Source organism: Sinocyclocheilus rhinocerous, unplaced genomic scaffold (genome assembly GCF_001515625.1).
Source record: "Sinocyclocheilus rhinocerous isolate Xijiao unplaced genomic scaffold, SAMN03320098_v1.1 scaffold1730, whole genome shotgun sequence".
NCBI classification, from domain to species: Eukaryota; Metazoa; Chordata; class Actinopteri; order Cypriniformes; family Cyprinidae; genus Sinocyclocheilus; species Sinocyclocheilus rhinocerous.
Genome location: NW_015634043.1, coordinates 1,117,674 through 1,128,434, shown reverse-complemented (window position 1 = coordinate 1,128,434; position 10,761 = coordinate 1,117,674).

The window sequence follows — 10,761 nt, the reverse complement described above, 5'->3', positions numbered from 1 at the left end:
ACGCATACTCAGGTTTTCGCTGAGGAGTCGAGCCGGTGACCCGGCCACTCAGTGGTGGTACAGCAGCTGTGGCGACGGGACGTGATGTCTCCATTCCCTCCTTCAGGGAACGAGGGTTACATACGTAACCGAGACATTCCCTTTCAGTCGGTCACTCCGAGTCATTGACGAATTGGGATCCTTACCAAAGTGACATGGATGCTGCCCCTTCCAGTGTCCTGCGCAAGCCTTCTGCGCCCCTTTTTGGTGTAGGCCGGGGCTCGCAACAAGAAGCCCAGTCACTGTTGTCGTAGCACTTCTAGAAGAGTGAGCTCACAACCTGAATGGGCAGGGCACACCCTGTGCCTGATAAGCCAGGGTGATGGCATCCACTATCCAGTGGGCCTTCCTCTGCTTAGAGACGGCATTCTCCTTCTGTCGGCCTCCGTAACAGACAAAGAGCTGATCTGAGGTCCTGAAGCTTTGTGTCCGGTCTACGTACCATCTCAAGGCTCGGACAGGACAAAGCAAAGCTAGGGTTGGGTCTGCCTCCTCCGGGGGCAGCGCTTGCAGGCTCACCACCTGATCCCTGAAGGGAGTAGTGGGAACCTTTGGCACATAGCCGGGCCGGGGGCCTCAGGATTACCTGGGAGTTAGCAGGCCCAAACTCTAGGCATGATTCGTCGACGGAAAATGCGTGCACTACCCTCTTGATGGAGGCCAGTGCAAGCAGGAGCAGAGTTTTCATTGATAGAACCTTCAGCTCAACTGACTGCAAAGGCTCAAATGGGCCCTGCTGTAGTGCTTTGAGCACTAGAGACAGGTCCCAAGAGGGTATAGAGGGGGACCAGGGAGGATTTAATCTTCTCGCCCTCCTAAGGAACATGATGACCAGGTCATGCTTCCTTACAGACTTCCCTTCCACGGGTCATGGTTAGCAGCAATCGCAGCAACATAGACTTTAAGGGTGGAGGGAGACAGCCTTCGCTCCAACCCCTTCTGCAAAAAGGATCTTTGGGGGTTTTCTTGGTGAGAAGAACACCACTTGATGAACAGGTTCCACTTCAAGGCGTAAGCGTGTCTTGTAGACACGCTTACGCTCTCGCCGAAGTGATGGTGTCAACTGCCTCCTGGGGAAGGTCACCTAGAACCTCTGCGTCCCGTCCAGGGACCAGACATGAAGTATCCAGAGGTCTGGACACGGGTGCCACAGGGTGCCCCGTCTCTGAGTCAGTAGATCCTTCCTCAGAGGATTTTGCCAGGGATGGGCTTTCACGAGGAGCATTAGTTCTGGGAACCAGTTCCGAGTGGGCCAGTAAGGCGCCACAAGCAGGTCCTGCTCCTCGTCCTCCCTGATCTTGCACAGCATCTGTGCGAGAAGGCTCACTGGGGGAAATGCATACTTGCGAAGGCCCCGCAGCCAGCTGAGTGCCAGTGCGTCCGTGCTGAGTGTTCCCTCGGTCAGGGATTTAAAAAACAACTGGCAGTTAGAGGTCTCTGGAGAGGCAAACTGGTCTACCTGAGCGGCTCCGAAACGTCTCCAAATCAGCTGGACCGTCTGGGGATGGAGTCTCCATTCTCCGGGGAGTGCAGCTCGTGACAGCTCGTCGGCTGCATGGTTGTGTAGACCCGGAATGTGAATGGCACGACGCGACCTCAGATGCTTCTGACTCCAGAGGAGGGGTGGCGGGCGAGTTGTCGGTTCACCTTGTCGGTTGATGTACGCAACGGTTGCAGTGTTGTCCGTGCGGACCAGCACGTGCTTGCCTCGTAAGCGCCCTCTGAGACGATTCAATGCAAGGCATACTGCTATCAACTCTAGGCAGTTGATGTGCCAGTGCAGTTGGGCCCGTCCAAAACCCCCGACACTGCATGCCCGTCGTACGTGCCCTCACAGCCAGTGGTAGAGGCAACCGTGTAAACCACTGAATGCCTGGAGACCTGTTTCAGGGGCACTCCTGCCTGGAAAAACGCAAGGTCTGACCACGGGGTGAAGGTTTGGTGGCAGGCCAGTGTGACTCGGACCTGGTGAGTGCCGCATTTCCACACCCACCTTGGGACTCGGCATGAAGCCAGTGTTGAAGCGGTCTCATATGAAGCAACCCCAGCGGCGTAACTGCCGCTGCAGCTGCCATATGCCCCAGGAGCCTCTGAAACTGTTTCAGTGGGACCGCCGTCCTGCTCTTGACCATATTCAGGCAGTTTAACACTGAATGAGCACGTTCCTGCGTGAGGCGTGCTGTCTGTTCGACCAAATCCAACTCCATACCGAGAAAAGAGATCCTCTGCATCGGGGAGAGTTTGCTCTTTTCTCAGTTGACCCAAAGGCCCAACCGGCTGAGGTGCGAGAGCACCAAGTCCCTATGTTCGCACAACTGATCCTGAGACTGAGCTAGTATTAGCCAGTTGTCGAGGTAGTTGAGAATGCGAATGCCCTGCTCTCTCAGCTCAGGGGAGTAAGGGCTGCCTCCGCAACTTTCGTGAAGACACGGGGCAACAGGGACAGCCCGAAGGGCAGGACCTTGTACTGATATGCTCGTCCTTCAAACGCGATCCGCAGGAATGGCCTGTGGCGTGGAAGGATCGAAACATGAAAGTACGCGTCCTTCAGGTAGATCGCTGCAAAACAATCTCGGGGATGGATGCATCCGAAGATGCGCTTCTGCGTGAGCATCTTGAACAGTAGCTTATGAAGGGCCCAGTTCAAGACACGCAGATCCAAGATTGGTCGTAACCCACCGCCTTACTTGGGTACAATGAAGTAAGGGCTGTAAAACCCCATCTTCAGATCGGCTGGAGGGACTGGCTCTATCGCCTTCGCCAGTAGGACTGCGATCTCTGCACGCAAGACAGGGGCATCTGCAGCCTTCACTGAAGTGAAGTGGACGCCCCTGAACTTGGGAGGACGCTGGGCAAACTGAATCGCATAGCCGAGTCTGATGGTCTGAAGGAGCCAGCGAGACGGACTGGGGAGCGCTTGCCAGGCTCCCAGAATACCGCACAAGTTGCTGGCACAGGCATCTCGTAGCCGGTCCGAAGTGGGGTCTGAGTGTGTGCAACACTTACCGGCATTCGGGCAGAGGGTGCGTGAGTAGTGCATTTCATAGCACTCTCGAACCGCCCATTGCTGCTCACTGGCGAGAGCGGAGGGTGAGTGTGATCTGAGGCTGGCCCATCCACAACTCCCCGTCCCCTCTGGGGATCCAGATATAGAATAAATTGCTCTTTTGTTGAGGTTTTGGGTACCACTGACCGTGAAGTCAGTGGCGGGGAAAACAAAACAAAAGATTCTCCACCTGGCCCTCCTCCGGGGAAGGGAGTGGTGCATTCACCATCTCTCAAAGAGCAACTTCCTCTATCTCTGGGTCACCCGTCTCAGGGCCTCTTGCTCCTCCACTTGCCACCAGATTTGGCGAGCTCCCCCCCCAAGAAACCAATCGTCCAGCCTCGAGGGTTCGGGACATGGTGGAGGCTTCCACTCGAGCCCAACCCTCTCGGCGGCCCGGGCAAGCATAGGCTGCGGTCGTTCCCTGGCGCCGGGTGATGGTCACGATCGAGCGTTTGTGGACGAGTCATGCTCTCATTGCAGAAAAATGACGCGGAGTTGCGGACCAGGCTCCGTTTCCTGCAAAGGGGCGGGGTTCCCGTGCCTCTGTCTAGATCTAGTGTAAAACGTGGTGGAGGCTTCCACTCGAGCCCAACCCTCTCGGCGGCCCGGGCAAGCATAGCCACCATTTCCGGGTCCGTATCCGGCATTGCTGGCCGCCCAAAAGGTGGCAGCGCCGGCGGATAATCATCTCCCGAAAGGTCTTGCTCACTCTCCGATGCAGCGATCAACATTCGATCGTCGGGGGGAGCACCGAAGGATACGAGTGGTACCCCACAAGAAGGCCACTGGTTGCGGAGTGCCGGTGGAAGGAGGAGCCCTCGGAGGTTGGTTCCTCAGATGGGAATTCCTCATCGTCAACGCGAGGGTTCAGGACGCGGTGGAGGCTTCCACTCGAGCCCAACCCTCTCGGCGGCCCGGGCAAGCATAGCCACCATTTCCGGGTCCGTATCCGGCATTGCTGGCCGCCCAAAAGGTGGCAGCGCCGGCGGATAATCATCTCCCGAAAGGTCTTGCTCACTCTCCGATGCAGCGATCAACATTCGATCGTCGGGGGGAGCACCGAAGGATACGAGTGGTACCCCACAAGAAGGCCACTGGTTGCGGAGTGCCGGTGGAAGGAGGAGCCCTCGGAGGTTGGTTCCTCGGAGGGGAATTCCTCACCGTCACCGTAAGACCAGTCCGACTACTGCCAGCCCCCCCCCCCCCCCCCGGCTCTTGCCAGGGGGAAAGCTAGATCTAGGCATAGGCACTGGAACACCGCCCCTTTTCAGGAAACTCCCTGTCCTCAACTCCGCAACGGTCATCCTCCCGCAATAAGAGCATTACTCGTGCACAAACGCTGCCTCAGTGTGTTTAACGCCCAGACACACGAGGCAGCAATCGTGACCATCGCCCGGCACCAGGTAACGACCGCATCCAGAAACGCACGGGTGGAAAGTCATCTTTAAAAAGATGCATCTTTAAAAAGACGTCCACCCATGAATGCTCTTTTAGAAATTGTGCTTTTAATGTGCTGAAGCACACAGGGGAGATGGCCGCTTGCAACACAAACAGGAGGTAGTGCAGCCTGATGTGTGCAACCCACTCGACACGGGAGAGCTCTAAAGAGCGCACTGAACTCGTTGAGTCTCCTCAAAGCAGAAGTCAGAAGCAGATATGACTGCTCAGCTCCGAAGCGAAAAGCTGAGTATGCGATGCACCTGCTGCCTAATTATACTCGCGCTGCGATCAGCGGCAGCTGGATGCAATCATTGCATGCCAATGTGCATTGGCTCGTTTAGTTTACACTCGAAGTGGATTGGTATCTCTAAGTGAGATTCCAATTTGTCGGTCACCGACGTGACTCGGAGTGACCGACTGAAAGGCAACTCAAACAGGGACAATTTAAAGAACTGTACCATTTGCTATTTACAATTACAGTGAATGGTGACTCAAGCTTTTAACCTTCCGAAGGAAATTAATATAGGCTAGTAATTTTGGCTAGGGCTCACCTGACTTCAGGCCTCAATGCCATACGTGATGGCTGCCACCACGTGGCCTGAAGGCAAGAAGGTGTCGAGAGGAGGCACGTCATCTGGGGCACTGAAACATCATGACAGCATGCCAGGCTTGCCATTCTTGGTTCAAATTTTTGAATAATTTGGATCTCGAAAGCCATAGAGGCAGACATAAGAGGGTACCTGTTTGTAACCATTATGTTATTGAGCCTTGGATAATCAATGCAAGGATGCAAAGATTTTCTTCATGAACAACAAAGAGGAGGCACGGATTATGCTGGCTGCCAGAAACTCAGATATTTCTCCAATGCCACCCATTGGAGAAATGTCTATCTAAAGCAGACAAGGAGAAAAGGCATCAGTTAGGTAGAGAAGTGTCAGGAAGGAGGTCGATTGCTTAAGGTCAATTGTTTAATTCTGGCAGGAATTGTGGGTGGGGGGAGTGAATTTACAGCGCTCTCTTCCACCTTCAAAACTACCAGAGCATCCACAGCGAGACGGGCAGTGGAGAGTACTTCCTCGTGATGATTCGGCATAGCGCCCTGGAGTTCAAAGGTGGTGCAGAGCAGTGATCCTTTTGCTGGGTCCATTGCTGGCCAGTCTGTGATGTCACAATCTCTGGAAGGAAGGACGCAAAAGTAAACTCAAATTAAAAATACTGGTGGCAGTCCGTCAAGTTCTGGGCTGGGCTCAAACAAGGATTAGGGCAAAGATAAGGAATAAATGGCATGGGTCAGAGCTGGAAGACTGTCCGTAAAGTGTCAGAATCCAAAGAGTTGGGGCGGAGAACAGTCAGACAGGTGAGGAGGTCAATAGCAGGTTAATGGCAGGAAACATAGAAAAGGTGGAGATTAGCAGGGAACAGATTGACAGTCCAGATAGGTGACCATGGTGAAAACAGAATCAAATAGACAGTGCCAGGAATGTAGTCAAGAGTTGTGATTCTAGGAAGAGTCAAATTTCTAGCAAGAAATTGTTTTGTAGTAATTAGATATTTGTTTACTTATCACCAAAGCTTTCTCCATTTTGTTGTAGAGGAGCTCACGATGGTTTTGACCCTTTCTCGGCTCTCACCTGCTCACTCCAATGCTCTCACTTAGGATCCAGAAGTCCGGTCCATGGCTTCTTACACTCAAAGTGAGAGTTCTATGTTGACGTTATCCAACTCTGAGAAGGTGCATCTTGTCTCCATTGAGGCAGGGGAAATGGAGGACTCGTCACCCCTACCTCTGCCTTTGAGGAGGTTGTGACTCATGATGTAGCCAAGTTAAACATTGACTGGACAGCAGAGAAGCTAGCTGAAAAAGCAAACTAGACGAGAACTACCATTCTTTACAGACCTCCACAGTGAGGTGTTGAGGTTGTTGAATAAGCCATTCTCCTCATGTGTTTCCAGCCCCAATATTTTGAATTATGCATTAACTTTGGGGCTGAGGGACAGTGGCTATGGGGCAATGCCCAGAGTTGAAGAGACACTTGCTTGCTATCTCTTTGATGTTGACCTTAAAAGCCCCAGTGTTGCCCACCAAACTGTGCAAAACTATATCGTCTTGAGATATATTTGGCTAAATCTATCTGGCATCAAGGAAAATGATAAAGAACCTCCTTAATGTCCCGGTGTCTCCTCCTGGCCTCTTAAGCAATGCTGTAAGTTTGGCCATTGAGAGGTTCCAGGAGGCAAAGAGACAAAGGTTCATCCCCTGCCGTTCCCAGGTCAGAATAATTTCTCTGCGGGTCTATCCCATCCATGCTTAAGGTCTATGTGGTGGGCATAGCTGCCTTCCACACACCCATAGGCAATGGGTCTTTGGAAGACACCAGTTGGTAAAACGTTTCCTTTGTAGGACTCGAAGGAGGAGGCCTGCGGTTCATACTAACGTCCTGGCCTGGGACCTGGCCGTGGTTTCAGGGGTGCTGCTCCCAGCACCCTTCAAACCTCCTGGGCTGCGTTCCAGTTAATTTTTTTATGCCCTTCCCTCACTAACTTCTCTCCATCTCATTCGGATGTACGTTATTGATTATGTTGCATGAGTGCCCACTACTGGCGGAAACCTTGCAATGGGTTGAATTGGAACATCCTAAGCCCTTGATCACTTAGAATCCGCTATGTAGTTTATTTTTCCTAATTAATTAGTTTAATGCATCATTCTATATATATGTAGGTATGTTTGAGGTGTTTTAATTTCTTCCACGTTAGTTTATTTTCCTTTTTTTGTTGTTGCTGTAGTTGTTCTTTTCTTTTCTTTTTTTTGGGGGGGCATTGTTTCTTGTTGATTTGATACATGCAATTGAAACGTCTGCTTGACCAGGCATTTTGGACCTCACTTGTTTCCCCTCCACGATGAACGAGCCGTACTGGCGTGGCTGGAAATAGCTGCCTGTGGGCATGCCTTGATTTTTGCGTTCCTCTGAAATGAGCTTCATACTTTCATTAGGACTGTGCTGACTATCCTACACACCATACAGTCGGGCTAGTGGAGACACAGAAGATACAAGTTTCTCAGATATCGTCACACTGATGAATTTTTTATTTTTTTTGCCTCTTGCATTTAAAGCCATGGGAACAGTGATGCTCATGGCTAGATGGCTGCGCAGGCTGGCTCGTTGATCTGGAAGTACGATTCTCGCTTTGGGTGCGAGAGATCCCGGGGTTAAATCCCGGACAAGCCTGTGGTGAGGCTTGGTCCTGAAGCTCTTTTGTCTCTTTAGGCTCACAAGCAATCAGGCAGTATTTGGCAAATTGGGCAGAGGCTCAATCATTGCCAGGCCATTTAGTTCAGTTGGTTAGAGTGTGTTGCTAATAACCCAAATGTCGCGGGTTCGATCCCTGTACGGACCAGCCTCTTTTGTTCTCTGGGAGCTCAGCTCTGCTCTTATCTCAAGTGATGGGTGGTCTCACGTGAATCCCTGCTGGCTAAAGGGCTTGCGGTTGTGGCCAAAATAGCTCAATTGGGAGAGCATTAGACTGAAGATCTAAAGGTCGAGCCTATTTAGTGAGCAACAGCTGCTTCTGTCAAGGTTCCATGGTGTAATGATTAGCACTCTGGACTCTGAATCCAGCGATCCAAGTTCAAATCTCAGTGGGACCTGCTTTTGCCAGGAATGTGTGCAGGACCCAGTCCGAAAAACTTTTTTGGCACCCAACGCGCCGCTTCACAGCATCAAAGTGCAGTCTGCCTCTTTATGGAAGTGAGCGTAAAAGGGCAGGATCCAGCTTGGAGAATGCAGGCATCGATCCCGCTACCTCTCACTTGCGCCTACTGCATCCCACCAACTGAGCCAAAGTAAGCCCACGTGAGCCAATCGCGTTTCTCTCCTGTGGCTTACTTTTGACCAATCGCGTTTCTTGGCTTACTTTTGACCAATCGCGTTTCTCTCCGGTGGCTAACATTTGACCAATCGCGTTTCTCTCCTGTGGCTTACTTTTGACCAATCGCCGGCCGCTATTATTGTCATCTTTGTGATAGGTAAGGCTAAGCTTTACTTCATTATTGAATATCATTGAATATCATTATTTGTTTATATATAATGTGTATTTTTGGAAAATGAAACGTGCCAATATAGCTAGCTAGCATGTATAGCACACATTTTTTTCAGTACCTGTGAACTTAACCATCGGCGGAGATGAAGTGCTTTGAAAATGTGCAGTCTGGAAGGGCCAAACCTAAGGAGGAGGTGCCTGCAGAGGCCAATACTTTTGTCAGCACAAATGGTGGAGACCCCAGTGACCAGTTTTTAGTACTGGCTCACTGCAAACTTCAGTTTGCGAAGTACCAGGGCAAGAGATTTAGATGGCTCCTGGAAAACTCTCTGGGGTACACAGTGTACTTGGTGCTCAGCATTTACAAAGAGACAAAGCAGACAACCCCCCTGTCAGAAAATAAACAACTGTTCCTACAGTACACTTCACAATCATATTAGAGAGATGGCAGAAGAAGTGGAGAAGTATGAGAGGAAGCAGGAAATGCAAGCAGAAGCCCGGGCAACTGGAGACCAGGGCTGCTTGATGGTGGAGTTTGGTGACTTACAGGGCCGGTCCATGAAAGATGTTTATGAGGACCAGAGCAAGGAGGCCCAAGCCCTCATCAGGTACCTGGTTAAGCCAGATGCCAGGCCCAACACCAACATGGCCATTTTCAAGGCTTATGTCCTGAAAAGACAGGGTTCAGGGTTCTGCTGTGAGCACCAGTGTACGTCAGCCTGCACCTTCACCTGCAACCTCCAGTGTCTCTGCACCTCCACCTGCAATCTCCAGTACCTCTGCACCTCCACCTGCAGCCATCCGAACTGGTGTACAGCAGACCGCCACTGTGAAAGCGCTTTTGGCGCATGACAAACATTTGTCTCCTTCCCAGCTGGCACGAAAACTCATGTCACCAGTTAAACCCTGTGAATAGGAGTGTGAATATTGAATTTTCCCTACAGCAGTTCTAAATGTATTAATTTAGCGTTATGGCAAACTTGTCCACTTGCTGTTTCCAGATCCATTACTGCAGTCTACTTTACCTCCTCCAGCAGCAGAACCCCCAGCCAAACATTTGGCCCTCAGACAGCTTTTTGCTATTGGTAAGTCAGCACCATCTTACATATGTTTGTCTCCGTGTATTGTTCACAGTAATAGTTTTAACATTTGTGCTCCAGGCACTTCCGTTCCCACTGATGATGAGGGGCTTGTATTTGCTGCATCACAATGTGAAGCACAGCTAAATAAAGGTGTGGCATGACGACACAAATGCAAATATTATAAGAATGTTTTGTGAAAACACACTGAGAAGCGTTATGTTTGGGAAAAAAAATCATTTTTAAATATTTTTTGTTTACAATACAGAATTATATCACATCATGCCTCAAGCGGGATGCATTCTTTGAGTGCACTTCTTCAAAACCTTAAGGATGTCCAAAGGTGTCAGTGTATTTATTTTGGTTTCCAAACTTACCTGTTGTTAAGCAATCACTGGATAACTTTTTCACATGGCTTGCTCTACTCACTCACTCGTTAGCTCCCCCTGAGTAGACAGGATGGTGGAGATTCATTGTTCTAATGATTAGAGGGACAGTTTTTCCTTACTGTATCTGCGTGCATGCTTCATGTCTGTGGGCATCATTACTTTATACTGAATTAATCACACCTCATTTTCCTTCCATTTCCCATTCCATCTGATCCTCAATAAAGTGTACACTGTGTTCTTTGCTTCTTAACACTAGTACCATTTTCTTCACTAATTATTAATACTTGTCCAAAATTACTGCTTTGGCTGCATTTATGGCATATTATTATCAAATGCAACAGTCATCCTTATATTGTTTTTGTTACTGTTCACTCGGAGGCCTGTGCCGGTTCGTATCCATCATCGGAAACACCAGATCCTCCACATCATCAGCCACCAGCTGAGCTTCCAAGTGACTGGAAAGATCATCTTCCACCTTTCCAGCATGAGTGGATCCGGAACACACTATTTAAGGCCAACCCGTGAACCGGCAAGCCAGAACTAGTGTCCCAGCTGAAGCTTTGGTGGTATCCTCTTCAGCCCCCTTTAATTTACACTCAGCCGCCCACCTCACCCGACCTCTTCTTCTGTCGGCCCCTTTTCTTATGGATGCCGCTTAAGATGTGGTTAATTCCTCTTGCATGTGTTCGCTCAGTAAGCACAGACTAATAGCAGCAGGACTTTACCA